The sequence below is a fragment of the Cryptomeria japonica genome, chromosome 7 (assembly GCF_030272615.1).
Source record: "Cryptomeria japonica chromosome 7, Sugi_1.0, whole genome shotgun sequence".
NCBI classification, from domain to species: Eukaryota; Viridiplantae; Streptophyta; class Pinopsida; order Cupressales; family Cupressaceae; genus Cryptomeria; species Cryptomeria japonica.
Window position 1 is genome coordinate 342950853 of NC_081411.1, and position 11782 is coordinate 342962634.

Below are 11782 nucleotides of genomic sequence, written 5' to 3' on the forward strand. Positions count from 1 at the left end.
CTGATAGAGTTGTATTTTTCTCATTGGGAAAAGGTAAAATAGTACTGCCCATCCCTGCAACCGGTGTTGAGATTTCTTAGTGATGCACAATCCCTCTGTGCAGAGGTTGGTGCCTTTATTAACAGTTCTATGCTTGTCATTGGTCCTAAGTTCCCAGTAGCCCAAAATCTTATTCAGTTGCTATATTCTGCTCAAGATGAGGAACTTAGGGAGAAAGGGATTGTAGACCGCTAATAATTGATCAAAAAGACTAATGTTTTCATAAACTGGCATAGGATAATCATGCAGGTTTCAGCTGCCCTAGTGCCTTTGCAATTTTCAATTCCAGACATCAAACGATGTTTAGAGAAGTTCATGTCTTTGGGCTTACCTTCTCCTTTCCCTGCAGATGATTTTGTGCTAGGGATTGAACAAGTATTGCAGCAGGTCAGAAATTTGCAACAGGATAGAGCTTTCCAGTCGCAGCTGGGGAATCTCATTTCAGTGAATGAGGTGGAGTGTCTTTTGCATCCCCTAGCCCAACTCTCTACTCTCCTGAAACAAGTGCAAGACGAGCCTGTACCTCTACCTTTTGATGAAGTAATTTGCCTGGATCAATATTTTCAAGATTTAGAGGCGCAAGCTATGCTCTCTAAGGACGAATGGTTGCCTTTGCAACAAGCTTTCGATCGGTTTCGTCCCATTGTGGCCTGAGTTTTGGTCTGTGAAGCTAGTAATTTTGGGTTCTCCTATTTCGCAGGCAGAATTTCCCCTATTAGTCACCAGGAAATGTTCACTTTATTTTTTTCCTTTGTCTAAGTTTTCGGTGGGCCTGTTTGTTTTCGCCTTTTATCCAGCAACGTGGGGCATGTAGGACACTTGGCGGCATGGTGTTGCTCCCTCAGTTTGTTTTTGGCATCCAATTTTTAAAACAGCGCGATGGTGACAAATGGCAATGTGTGCTGATTGTTTTCAGCGAGCCCACCCGTTAGCGCAGTATGCAAGCAGTTTTCTCACATTTGTGTCTTTTTCAGCAGCCCGTCTGCAATTAGCAGAATCTTTTTAGTTCATGGTAGCATGCGAACCATTGCGGGTGAAAAGTGAAATTTCAGGGGTCATTTTGCTAGGTGTGATCTCCGTAGCGACACGGCATGTTTTTTTGTTCGAGGGGGTTTTTCCATTTTGGCATTTTGGAGAGTTGTTTTTAAGAGCCGAGGACTCTTTAAATGTTGTTTTTTCCCTTGTCCAAGGGGTTCAGAACTTTTGAAAAAAAGACAATTAAGTTTGCTAAGTAGGAGTCTTTATTTTCAGCCTTTAAAAAACTATTGTGGTTCTACTTGAGGAAGGTTATTCAAATTGTGCCTGCAGCCTTTATGATGCCTCTTTTAGTATGCTTTTGATGGTATTTTTTGTGTTGTTGTGTTAAAAATCCAATAACTTCGGGAATATATCTATCTAAGATTTTGTCGATTAAACTATGTCTCACACTTGTTATCTGGTAAATGCATGATGAATATTTCTTTATGTTGCAAATAAATTTGATTGTAACTTTTGATTATGTTCTTGATCCGGACTTGTAGATTGTTGAATGGGCTTATAGAAACCATATGTTTCTTGATTTCTATTTGTTCATTGTCTTTTAATGATCTGGTGTATCGCCTCAGTAGTCTAGTGTTACTACTTTAAAGGTGTTTCTTTTCTTTCCCTTTTCTCAGAACCCAAGGAAGAGTCAACTTCTCAATCCCGGAGGTCATTCATTGTAACCTGCGCAAATCGGTCCCCCAACACTAAATTTCCCATAAGGCTATTTATTTCCAAAGCAAAATTTAGAGTCAACAGTTCTGAAGAAATTGTTCCAAAGATCAGAGACAAAAGTTGGGAGGGAATAATTTTCCAACAATCTTTGGAAACCCTGAATTTGGTATTTGTCCTTGAAAATATCAATCCATTCATTGTTCTCCTTTAAACATCTCCTTAGCTACTTAGCCATTAAAGCTCTATTAAAGTCTCTCAAATGTCTAATATCCAAGCCTCCCATATTTCTAGGCAAACAAACCTGATCCCAGGCGACCAAATGAAGCCTACTCTTGGATTTAGTACCTGACCATAAGAAATGCTTATGTATTCTTTCCATTCTATCAGCAAATTTGATCAAGATTTTAAATAAACTCATAGCATAGACGGGAAGGTTCTGAAGCGAAGCCTTAATTAACTGAAGTTTACCCGCTTGGCTTAACAAAGCTCCTTTCCAGGTAGCCAACTTCCTTTGAAATCTATCAATCAGACTGGACTAGAAGGAGTTTAGGGAAGGTCCCACACACAAGGGCAGACCCAAATATGAATCAGGAAGAGCACCCATCTTGCAGCCCAAAATATTGGCAATCTTCATTTTTCTATGCTCAAGAGTATTCATGAAGAAAATAGAGCTTTTAGAGAGACTGAATTTTTGCCCCGATCCTTTCTCATAAGTATCTAGGATAGCTTTAATAGTATTATCTTCTTTAATCAAACTTTCTCCCATCAAAAGTATATCATCAGCAAATAGTAGCTTGGGAAGAAGGTCGTAAATCCCTCAAATTGCTCTTCCTGATATCTCTTTGGATAATTTTGTTGAAAGCTTCACTCATCAGAATAAAGAGAAACGGGGAGAGAGGATCCCCCTGCCTAATACCCCTTGACGTCGAGAAGAAACCAGACGCCGAATGATTGACCAAAACTGAAAATTTGGGAGTAGTAACACACTGATTGAAAAGCTGGATGAAATGGTTACTAAAACCAAAGGATTGAAGCACTTTAAACAAAAAAGTCCAATTTACCCAATCAGAAGCTTTGAGGAGATCCAACTTCAACAAGAAGCCCGACTTCTTATTGACAGACAAAGAATGGATATTCTTATGGACAACAATAATAGAATCCAAAATTTGTCTACTAGTAACAAAACCATTTTGATGCTTCGAAATCAAAGAGGGCAGAAAATTTTTAAGCCTAAACACAATGATCTTGGTAAAGATTTTATAGATCAAGTTACATAAACTAATGGGTCTAAAGTCCTGAAAGGAACTGGCATCGGGTTTCTTAGGGATCAGGACAAAAAGTTGGCATTCAATTCCTTAATAAGCAATCTGGAACCAATGAACTCTCTAGCAGCACCCACAACATCTGATTCAATAATCTGCCAAAAGGTTTGAAAAAAGAACATTGGATCATACCCCACATCTTGAATCTTAGAATGGACATCATCCAAATCTTTCTAGAGTTTCTCTTTTATCTAAAAAAATATTGTCGAAGGATGCTTTATTCTAGAATTGGATATTGGACTTAACATTGGCTAGTTTCTTAGCCACTCTAAACATCATAGTTCCCTGAATGTTAACATTCCACCATTTACAAATATTGTCATGAATATCCGAAGATAAAAGCCACATCTTCTCAAAACATAAGGGGAAGGCCTTCCTCCCGGTCAAAGGGGATACACTCAGACAAATTGGGAAATGATCAGATCCAATTCTGGATAACACATTTAATCTACAAGAAGCATTGCAAATCCACTCAGGAGAAATAATACCTCTGTCCAGTTTGACTTGGATGAGGTCCCCCCCACTTCTTTTGTTGGACCAAGTGAATTGAGCCCCAAGGAGATCGAGGTCTAACAAGCTCAAAGAATTAATCATATCCGCCAAGTCCTGCCTACTTTCATCCGAAATAGGAATCCCACTAACCTTTTCCATACTAGATAATGGGGTATTAAAATCCCCAAATAGAATCCATTTCTCTTTTGGGAAAGCCATTATAGAATTAATGATAGAGGACCAGAGCATTTTTCTAGCATTTTTCCCATTTGGGGCATAGATATTAGAAATGATCCAAGATGATCCATCAGAAAGACTAGTAAATCTAGTGGCAATGTGATTAGGAGAGGTAAAGACAACCTTACCCAAAATCTATCTAGGATTCCACAAAGTGGCAATACCACCAAAAGCCCCATCAACATCAGCACAATGAGTTTCTCACTCTCTGAAAATCGCCAATTTGATCTTTTCCACTCTACAACCAGGCATTTTGGTTTCTTGAACAAGAAATATATCTGGCTTGTCATCTCTAACTAGGTTGGATAGAAGATCATGTTTGTGGGGATGATTCAATCCCCTAATATTCCATGAAATGACTTTGATTTGATTGGACGGAGGAACCAATCCCCATGTCCTGTAGAGTTCTCTGGACTCCATCAGCAATGGAAGCCGGACTATGCTTGTCTCTGCTAATCACATTGGGAGGCCTCCCCATTGCCATCAAATTAGATCCACAATCCACCTTTTGTCTATTTCTAGTCTTAACACCACTAGAAACTGGTGTTAATAAATGACCATTTGGGGAGTTCCTTTTTATGTGCTTAGCTTTAAAATCAATAAACAGATTTAGATTATCATCATTCTGGGTCACATCATCGGTAATGTTTGGATCTGATAAATTCTCAACTTCAATAATAAGGTGGATGGAAGGATCCATTCCCTATGAACCTCCATCACAGACTCATCCCCATAAGAAATCTCCTCAGGCTTCAAACTTCCCTCTGCATCCCCCTCTCATTCAAGGGATCCAGGTTTAAAAGATTTGGATCTGGTCCATCCTAAACATATGGAATATTATTCACTTCATCCATACATGGAGTGGGAACCAAGGACCGGTACTCCACCAAATCCACCCCCTTTGTCTCATTTGTCTTCTTCTAGGTCCTCTTAGGCATAGGCTTAGAAGGGTATTCCCTATCCCAATGACCAACTTTTTTACAATGGAAGCAAGCAAAGGGAATAGGTTCATACTCAACTTTTTTTACCCATTTGCCTACTTTATATAAGAGGTCAATCTCCTTCGGAAAATTAGTATATTATTTAACATTCACACAAATTCTAACATACACCAGGCACCTCTTCACAGAGTTCATTGGGTCAACTGAAAGGAGCTCACCAAAGCACGCAACAATCCTAGCAAAGATTTCTTCACCCCAAAAATCCATAGGCAAACTTGGTAGCCGCACCCAGATAGGGGCCTCATTACATTCCCATTCCTTCGGGTTAAAGCTCAGTTTGCCTTTCTTGAGAGCCAACGATGATTTGCCTAACATCCAGGGACCACCCACTAAGATAGATCAAAGGTCCTCCTCACAGGCAAAGGAGAAGGAGAAAAAACAATTAAACATGGCCACCACATCAATCTGACCCCTTCCCTTCCATTTTCGGGACACCCAATCCCTAATAGTTTCAATATTAGGTTGAGGGCCAATAAACTTGCCAACTAGGACAGGGGCCAGATTAGCCATATTCCTTTCCACGATACAATCTGGAATAGAAATGGAATAAGATCCAGACTCTGGGTCCACTTTATGGGGAATAGGTGCAATAGCCTTGCTTTTGAGGTTTGACCCAAACAAAGTAGACCATTAATTAATAGTTAAAAAAGGAGGAGGGATTAATTAAATACAAATTTAATTAATAGTTGGATAACTGATAATTAAATAAATATTAAATTTAATTAATTAGGTGGCCGAAAATAGGTATCTACATATATATAAATGTATATGTGTATACACACACACACACATATCGGTTAGACAGTTCAAATAACTGGAAGACAACTAAGGGGGGGTGAATCAAGTCCACACGCTACAAAAATGATCTCCATCCACCAAGTCTCAAACATGATCACCAACAGCATCCTGAAACTCCACCAAAAGCTACACCAACACCACTTATGCAATTCATCAAAGATCTTCATCAAAAGATCTATCGGTGAAACCCTCACCGGAACCAGATACTAAGCTTCTAAGCAAGTAGGATAGCATCTGATCACTAGACCAAAACCAACTGACCAAGTATGAGCATGAGTATCATGCTCATACTCGGTCAGTTGGTTTTGGTCTAGTCAGTATCATGAACAAGCCAATTCCATCACCAAACTATACCGAAGCCTACCAGATCATGTCGGATCCAAAACAACCAGAATCCACTCAGCCTACCAGGACCAAAAGGTTGTCAGTAAAGCATCCAAACAGCTAGTGTTTCCATCAATGACAAAACATCAATGCAACATGTAATCAATTCCACCAAATGGCCAACAATCTCCCCCTTTGGCATTGATGGCAACATGAGATGTGAAAAACATCTAAGTACCAAGAAATGCCAAACAAGTCCCCAAATGGAAGACAGCCAACAATCTCCCACATACAACTCTGAATGTCAATATCTCTCCCCTTTACTTTTCTTATGCATATCTCTCCCCCTTTGACTTTTTATTTTTCTTTCTTTGTCTTTTTCACATCAATGTCTCTCCCCCTTTGACATCAATGCCATAAATCTGACAGAAATATCAAAGCAAAAACATAAACCACTGAATCACAAAGTTGGCTACTCCCCCTAAGCAGTAGCATCCCACATCAGTGCCAGAATTAATAGTATCTCTGATAATGAATGTCAGACTGATGCCAAACCACATCAATCAAGTCTCTACCGGAGGGGCAAAAACTCCCAATCTATCTCTCGGGTTTAGTGAAAATTGTTGGCATTTTTTATGATTATGTTGTGATTATCATTGATGGACACACACTTGCTATGAGATCACTTTTTGAATTTATGAATTATGCTCAACCAGTATTTGTTCCAAACCGGTATTATGTTGTAGTCTTTATACTATCGATGTTTTGCAGAAAGTGTCTACCGATCTCAAGCGGCGTGAAGACCTCAAGCAGTTTGAGGATCTCAAGTAGAACAGAGCAAAGGAACTAAAAGTGGCAGTTATCATTTTCCTAGTCTTCATTTTTATTAAACCGGTAGTCTGTTTAATAGTCAAAACCACTATTACTCTGAGTTATCAACCGGTAATCGATAAAGTTGTATAAACTGGTAATACTCTATGATGAGTTACCAACTGGTATATTTTTGTGATGAGTTACCATCCACCGACACTTTGATGATGATTTTGTGTCGTGTTACCAAATGTGTCTAGATACAATGAACCTAGGAACTTGCAATGTAATCCTATTGGACCGACATGAAATCAAATTCCTTTTAAGGACATCATGTCTAGGTTTTTAGTGTGCATAGCTATTAGGGTTTTTGGTGGTTGATGAGTTCTTGTATGTGTGATCTTAATAGAGAAGATCAAGTCTATGTGTTGTAACAGAGTGTGGATTTACTGAAGACTAAAGCAATACTAAAATGCATTAATAATGAGCTATCAAGGATCTAACCAAGCATATTGTGCAAATATTTAGATCACTCACTTGTTGATTACTCACATCCTCAGCAAGTCTGAAACCCTTAATCGGGTAGGCTTAGCAGAGCCTTTGTAAATCCTCTCACGAGGTAGTCTTTAACCAAACTTATCTCCTAACAGAGATTGAGATTCCTAACAGGATTTGTTCTGGTAAAGAACATTGTATGACCTTAACCGGTCTGACCTTAACCGGTCTGGTTACTATTTTGCAGATAGTTACTTCTGAGTTTCATCTCACCATGGTTTTTCCCATTTGGGTTTCCACGTCAAAATCTCTTGTGTTATGGTGATTTTACTTTTGTGGGTGAATGCCTTATTTGCTGTTTGGTTTGCATGTGTGTTAACCGGTGTGTTTGCAAAACTGTTTTATTGATTTACTGCTAGATTGTTTAAGTGTTTAAGTACAGTATTTTTTGGTATACTAATTCAACCCCCCCCCCCCCTTCTTAGTATTCATCAATTAGTATCAGAGCCAACCTTTCTATAAGTCTAACCACTTGGAAAGAGATATGGGGGAATACACTATGAGGGAACTTACTCATCGGCTCACTCAGATTGAAAAATCCTATGATGAACTCAAAGTCAAGTACAAGGCCTCTATGGCGAAAAGAAGAGAGCATGCTGAGAAACTAATGGAGCTAACTAAAAATAGTTCCTCTGATGAAGTGGACATGGAAGCCCTAGTTCAAGAAGTGGAAAAACTGAATAAGTCCAATGGCAACCTAAGAAGGGAACTTGAAGGACTAACTATCAGAATGTGTCAAGAGCTTGAGAACCGGAGGAAAGCTGAAGATCTGGTAAAAGACAAAGATCATGAGATCTCCAAGCTGAAGCAAGAGATCAATGCACTTACAGCTCATCTTCATGAAAATTAAATGGAAAAGGAAGAAATGCAAGGTGAACTACACATGGTTGTTTCTGAGAATGCAACCTTAAAGGAATCCAATGCTGCTATTACCAAAGAACTTACTGAGTCAAAGGAAATACTTCCCAAATTCAACAAGAGCACTGTCAAGCTAGAGCAGAAGCTTGAATCAGCTAAACCAGCTAAACCGGTAAAGAATACCAATGGACTTGGTTTCTCTGATTATGAGGAAGGTGAGACCTTTGGAACAAAAGATGGAGCATCAAAGAAACAACCGGCACCAAAGGATAAAGGTAAGAAAAAGTTTAAACCTGTTTGCTTTAATTGTCTCAAGGAAGGACACACTGCTAATGTATGTAGAAGTAAGGCTTACAATAATTTTCCTTATTTTCTAAACAATAAGCCTAGACCCAATAGATTCAATGGTAATTGTTATGCATGCAACAAGTTTGGGCATAGAGCATTTGAATGTAGGTCTGTCATGCACAACACCAGAAGGTATCCTCAAAGGATTCAAGGAGTTTTTTCTGAACCCTTTGGGAATCGAAACCCAAACTGGTTTAATACCTATAATCACCAGTCTGGAAGTGGTGGCTATCTAGCAGCAACCAGATGGAGAGCAACCTATTTAATTTGTCATGGTCATGGTCACACTGCCGCAACATGCAGAAGGAAGAACGAAAACATGAATAATGGACCTTGGAGATCACCTGGAATGATTTTCTATCATTGCAACAAACTGGATCATACAGCAAGATTCTGCAGAACAAGAAAGAATATATCGAATGATATACCGATCACTCTAGAAGGAAAGATTGATGTTGAAACTGTTCAAGCGGATATGAAGAAAACTTGGAAGAAGAAGTCAGAAGCAGTGATTCAAGAAGAACCGGTTTCTGCACCTAGTGTGGAAGTCACTGAACTAGGAAACTAAGCATCAGAAAAGCTCAGGGGGAGCAAACAGTGAAATGTTTCGAACCCCCAGTTTACACCGGTAAAAGACCTTAACCGGTATGTGATACTTGTCAACTGGCAGAAGACCAGAAATGGTAAAAGGCAAATTAGAGTTTACGCCCTAATAGTGGAGCATTTATTATGGTACGTGAAGAACTTGTTTAAAAGGATTTTTCAATTCATTTTTCACTTATCAATTCTCAAGCAAAGAAGTTTTCAAGTGTTGAGCGATGAAAAGCGATTTGGATTGCGATTCGAAGAATTTTTAAAACCTTGAAGAAGAATCAGAAGCTAACATTTGTTGGTCAAGTGTAGAACACAAAGCAGTATTTCAACAACCGAAGGAGTGTGTGGCGAAGTATAATTTGTGAGCCCTAAATTTTGATTTACGAAGGTATTTTTCAAATTTCTCTGTTTATCATGGCTTCTGCATCACACTCTAGCTCTAGTGCACTCGTTGATTCAGTAGACTTCATTCAACGGAAGGAAAAATATAATTCCCTATCTCAAATACCCACTGGTGTCATAGTCGAGGAAGGCATTTTCGATTATATTGATTGTAAGATTGAAGACCTAGGATCTCTGATGATCCATTCTCAGTTGAGTTTGTTCTGCGGGAAGGATAAGAAGATTAAACTGGAATTCAGCATCTTGGAAAAGAAGAAGCTTCAAAATGCAGTCTATTTCCTTGAAGAGTTTTTCAGATGATCACATCCGCATCATTCTAAGCAGAGTGCACAGCGATAAAATATACTTAGAGCGGACGCATGACATCACATTGGAAGCGATTCATGTCGTCACTGGTTTTTGCAATGACGGTGAAGTGCAAGCCCTAAGGAAGATCAGCAAGATGGAAATGACCAAGCTTACCAGTTTTGTGAGCGACCAACGAGGAATGACCATCAATCCCATCAAGGATGATATAGTCAAATATGCCTGCATGGTAATAGGTTACCAGACATTTTATGCTAGCAGGATCAACTCTGTCTCTGCTGCAGTGGTAAATGTTGTCTATAGGATGATCATGGAAGATGCATCATTTGACTTATGCACCTGTATGCAAAGGCAACTTCTAGTGAACCTGAAGTCGATCAAATAGGAGAATTCCTTGAGATTTAAGTTTGGACAGCTATTGGTTGGGTTGTTCTTCTACCTCCAAGGTTACTTCCTAGGAATCAGAGATATTCAGTGGTCTGCCGACCAACCGGTTACAAAACAAATCAAGGAAAGCCTTCAAGCGGTTGGAACTGGTTATCCAGAAGTTCTGAACAAATACTTTGATGAGTTCAGACACAAAATGAGCCAAAGAGTGAGAATATCAGGTGATATTGTCAAGAAATATGAAGATGACATCTGCTTCACCATCAAAGTTGATGAGTGCATAATGGAGGCGGTTGAGCCTAGACAGGAAGAAGTGGAACCCATGGGATATGAGGTAATGTATGACATGCTAGATGGGTATGCCTCTACCCTACTCGCCTTGCCCCTTGATCCAAAGGCAAAGAGAACCAGCACCTATTTGGAAAGGGTTACACTGGTTGAAGAACCTTCTGTAAAGAAGGGAAAGGTAGTGCCTTCAATATCGGCACCGGTTACTGCAGCTAGTCCCAAAGTGACCAAGTGGTCACCAGCAAAGAAGAACCTGGAAGCTACACCTGCCAAAGTCTTTGAGAGAAAGCAGAAAACAAAAAACAACACTCCAGACTTAGAAGACACTGTATCTGAAGAACTGCCTAAGAAGACTAGGCAAATGAGGAAGAAGACAAAGGCAACCAGCAATGAACCAGCAACATCTGCACCGGTAAATATTCATGTTTCCTCATATAAACCTTTATCACATTGTCAAAGGACTATCAAGAATCTTAAAAGAAAATTGCTTGGTGATTTAAAAGAATATTTTGATGATTTCAATGACGATGAGAAAGAGGAAGTGGAACAGGAATTCATTCAATACTTATGTATTAATGACCGGTCACCCTCAGAAATTAGATCTGAGGTACCTAATTCTTTGTATAATTCTTTAGATAACAAATGGCGCATTTCCATAAAGAAGGAATAGGAAATAAGAGAGGAAGTGTTTGCCCAATACTTTCTTAATGTGTCTAATTCAGAACTTTATGAAGTTTTGGACAAATACAAAGGACTCTTCTTTATGCAAAGAAGGAGAATCCTGTTGCTAGAAGGAAAAATTCCTGAAGTGGCAAAAGATACTCACTCCCTTGCTCAATCCGCTCTAAGGTTGCATCAAGTGGTCGAGCCAACACGAAAGCTAAGCAAGAACCGAAAATCAACAAATTGGATGAGGTGTATGACAGTGAAGGAGTTACGATCACTAATCAAATGGAACCCATTGATGTTGATGCCTTAAATGGTGAAGACATTACTTTGGGTACACCAACAGAATCGGCAAGACAGGAAAAACAGGCAGAGGAAGAGAAGAAGCAACGGGAAGAAGAAAAGAAGAAACAGGTAGATGAAGAGGAAAAGAGAAAAGAAGTAGAAAAGAGGAAACAAGAAGAGGACAGGAGGAAAGAAGAGGAAAATAAGAGACAAGAGAAGGAAGTAGAAAAGAAACGGAAGGAAGAAGAAAAGAGACAAGAGGAAGAGAAGAAGAAGAAGGAAGCGGAGAAGGAAGAAGAAAAGAAATAGGCAAAGGAGAAGAGGAAGCAGGAAGAGGATAAGAGAAAAGAAGAGGAGAAGAAGAAGAAGGATGAG